Genomic DNA, 4,474 nt, shown 5'->3' on the forward strand with positions numbered 1-4,474 from the left:
CAGAGACTTTACTTGTTGGTTACAACTGCCTATTGCGGGCCTTAGTGCATAAACGCTGTTTGTGCAAACATATTTGGGAATTATCTTAAAAAGGTGATCCTCTGTGTCCCAGATCAGACTTGGATAACTTCTCCTCTGGGTCTGCGTTAGCTGCTTAAAGAACCTGTTATGAAAAATCTACTTGCTCTTTGTTGGGTTTTCTTTACACAGCCTGGTTACATTTTGATGACACTGTACAAACACACGGTTAGAATCAAGTGCTAGAAATAGCTTCCTAGAACTCAAATTGGTTTTTAAAATAAGCAAGTAAATATGTGCATGTGTGTAAGTCGTGCATGCATCCAGGCAGAACTAGTTATTTTTATTCTTCCAGATGAAATTGTCTGTAAAAACATGAGGTGCTATTTATTGTTGCCATTATTTATAATTTAGAATGCTAATAGTGACATGAAGTGTTGTCTCAGCTCATTTAACAGGCCGTGAAACGGTTAGAAGAATGATAGAAATCTCTGACAAACCAACCTCAGGTAAAATGTTGTTACTCATATTTGCTACTCAACCCCTGCTTTTTCATAATGGTGAGTAAAAATGGGTCGTCTTATTCAGCAAAAAATACTATCATTAGCAAGAAATGTTTCCATCTCACATTGAGGAGAACATAGGTATAGCCCAATGTCATCCCTTCCCCGTGGCTTGACTTCAAGGGGAACTGGAGTAACAGGAAAAAATAGCTGGACTGGCTTCTCGCAGTGAAACTGTGGTGAGCTTGAGGAAGGTACGCTGCCTGTCGCCTCGGCTGTGGGGCGTTCACAGGGCATAGCGTCCTCTGCAGCAAGTTTCTCTCCTTAGATCTTTCTACCTTAGGAAAAAGATATTTTAGTCCCTCTTACATGTGAATGGACAATTTTGATCCAACACTGGAGTGATTCAGCAAAAAATCATCACCTGTATAAAAGACGTAGTCTCTGACACTGGGCTTGTTCCCAGGAACAGCCTTACGTCCCTGAGCAGGGTCCAAGAATCAGCTGTGCCGTGGCAAATGCTTTTTGTTGCATTCTGGCTCTTTTGAGGTTCGTGGAGGCAAGTTATTTCACAGCGCTATTGCACTCTGGGGGGAGAGGGAAGGGCACTGCCTTGCCTCTGGTCACTGCTGGCAGGAGAAAACCACAGCCGAGTTTGGATTTGGGGGGAGGTTTGGTGGAGACACAGGGACTAGGGATGCTCGGAATGGAAAATTAACTGGCAGTTCTAAAAATTTAAATCCTTTTATCCCTATGGATGTATTTCTTTAATCTAAGCACTTGAGTGGATGAACTGCTCAATAGTTTTTCGGTATCTATTTCTGTGAGAAACAGGACATAATTGCAAGCTAGGTTTTCCTTAAGAAGCAGAGGCTTAAAACCTCCGATAGAAATTTCCAACCACAAATGGTTATTACGTTGCTGTTAAGAAGTATATTGATAGTAATGAGATGTTCTTTGGTTTTTACCGTGTTATTTTCATGAAATGACATTTGCCTTAATCCTTCTTGTTTTGGCTCGCTCTCTTTCTTGGCCTGATCCGTATGATGTATAAATGCCCATTTATGCAGCTGATACCCAACTCAGGACTTAGAAAAATGCAGAAAAACCATAGCTTTGTGACAAGGCAGGAAGAACTACAGAGCTATAGGCGGTTATAGCCCTAAGCGTAACTGGGAAAGCTATTGAGACAAACCAATTGCTTACTGATGAGAAACATTTCTTAGGGCAAAGTGAGAGCTTGCAGTAAACTACAGATTCCTACCCATGCCCCTTTGAATACCCTCCCTGAGACACGATCAAAACAATCCAAAAAGCGTGTGAAATGCAAAGAAGCAGTGTTTGATTCACTAGTCCTACCAGACATGGGCTATTGTGCCTCAGTTATTTGGGACAACAGCTGTCACCTCAAAACATGCCTTGGTAAGGGACACTCGCTATTTACTTCCTTAGCAGTGCTGCAATGCAGGGGGAATTTGAACGCCTGTGGCTGCCCAGAGGACGGCTTATGTTGTTCGGCCTCAAGACCACATTGCTGTGTCATTTTTCTCTCCCTAGATGCCTACACTCCAGTACTTGGAAAAAATCAGACCAGACTACAAACTCACTTCAGGCAGAGACCATTTGCCAAGTATTGTATTCTGCAGAGATATTCTAAATCGTATGGGGAAAAAAAGAGCCCATCTGCAAATACTCAGCCTGAATCCACCTTCAGACAAAAAATCTGAATCTGATCCCGAGAGCTAACTGGAGAATCTCTCCTTTTTCCTGGGAGATTGCTATCAGAAGTGGGCTTACATCTGCTCTCCCAGCAATAGATGGTAGTCCTCTGGCTATCAAAAGGAAGGTGATTTTCTGTCATTATTTTCTCATACAGGAGTTTATCTTTAGATTTGTGATATTCTCAGTGCACTTACTCCCTGTTTCAAATTCAAAATGGCAATCCATTTAAATGATCTGGTGACTTTTCACTTGCCTGTGCAAGATCGATTAGTAAAAATCATAACAGACCTGACCCTAAAACCGGAACATATACTGCCCAGTTAGATTCTCTCATGACACAAAATGGTGACTTCACCAGCAGGCTGCCCAGCAAACATTTGGATGCAACTGTCTCAGATGGATATTTTATACACCAAATGCCACCTGCAGTAAATGCACAAGAAATCAAAGCAGGACTGTATACCCAACAGAGAAATCCTGGTATAAAGGTATGATATGGGAGTGACAGTGTAGAACTTCTAAGAAATCCTTTTCCTACTGAACATCCCTTTAATATTGAGCAGCTGAAAGGACCTCTCTGGGTTTACATAGCAGTATCATTTTTGTATGGCCATAATTTCTCTGTGTGTGTAAATGTCCCTTTATTAGCAATGGATCCAAGTAGCCAATTTCAACCAACTTTGATGCTGAAAGGAATTAAAGATAATTTCACTCCTTCAACTGCTGTGGAGATAGGAAGTCACGTAGAAAAGAGACCATATAAATTTCTAAACTTAGGGAAAAGCTGCAAAACTCATGCTTTGTTAGACACTGTGTGTCCACATTAAGTGTCTTCTCAGCTGGAGGAAGGCTTCTAGTGAAGCTATCAATCACCTGTGAAGATCCTTGTCCCACAGGATACTTATGATGGGGTTGATTCTGTACTTATGTGGGGACCACATGTGAATTGGCTTCAAAACCAATGCCCCCGGTCTCCCAAGCAGAAACAGAGGAATACATGTGACTGGTCTACCTCAGTTAACCACACTTCATAACTTGTCTCGTGCATGAACAACTTTAAGACGTAGAGGATCATCAAACTGCAATTTAAAGTCACGCAGTGTTTAATTTGATTTTTAAGGTTTTCAGGTTTGATCTCAGAGATTGTTTTCCAAATTCACATGGGGATGGGTTTTTTGTAACTTACTATTTCTCTTATGTATTTTGAGTGCATTTATCTCATATATGGTGATTTAAAGAGGCTACAGTAATTTAATCTGGAGTCATTTCAAGATGGGATTGACATCAGGCGTACTGGGAGGAGCCAGTTTCTGGACTCTTATTTGGAAAAAGGAAAAACAATTCCTTGTGCTTTTTCAGCCTTTTACAGTTTCTTTTAGAAATCCTACAGGAATACACAACAGTCAATAAAATAGTTCATTGAAGCACCTGATATCAATGTTTTGTTGATGGCATTGCACAGAGATGTGACCGCGGTGCCATTTGGAGCACTAGAGCAGTTGAAGGAGGACTGCAGAATATTAAAAAACCTTGAGCAGAAGATGAGCAAGCTCTCAGGATAAAATTAATCTGAGAACACCTGAAATAATAAGAGTTTGCTCTAAGCTGTTCTGGCCTCTGTGTCTAATTATCAGAGAAAGGTAAGGATGATGCATCCTAGCTAACGTAGGCACCTGCATGTTTTAGGATGATGTCTTCAATGACTGACTCCATGACTACCTTAGAGAAGATACCTACTTCACACTGCTCAGTTAGGTAAAATGGAGCCTACAAACTTTTCTCTTGCCATTGATTTCACCTTGATAGGGTTAGGCTTTAGCTCACTGTCATTGGCCAGATGATTAATTTTCACCTTATCCAATCAAAACTGAAGCAGAAGCGCATGACAGTAAGGTAGTTACCCATATTTAATTTGTTTTGTAGGGCTACATGTTGATCTTCTGCCCAGCTAAGCGAATGGAAAGATTTCAACTGACCTCAGCAGGCTGAAATGAAGAAATGAGTTACCGAGGCTAATAATTTTGCCTTTTAACTTAGCCCTGGCTTCAGGAAGCATTCAGGTGGACACCCTAAATGCCAGAGTCTCTGCCCGTGTAACCAATCTATAATGGTCATATGCCATGGTAATCAAAGTGCATGGCAATCAATGGCAACAGTTTGCTTTTCAGTTTAAAAATGAATAAGTAGAAGTCGTCAGTTATAAAAAGCCTTGCAAATTCTTTTCCATGCGT

Source organism: Pygoscelis adeliae, unplaced genomic scaffold, assembly GCF_000699105.1.
Source record: "Pygoscelis adeliae isolate BGI_AS28 unplaced genomic scaffold, ASM69910v1 Scaffold4, whole genome shotgun sequence".
In the NCBI taxonomy this organism is placed as follows: Eukaryota; Metazoa; Chordata; class Aves; order Sphenisciformes; family Spheniscidae; genus Pygoscelis; species Pygoscelis adeliae.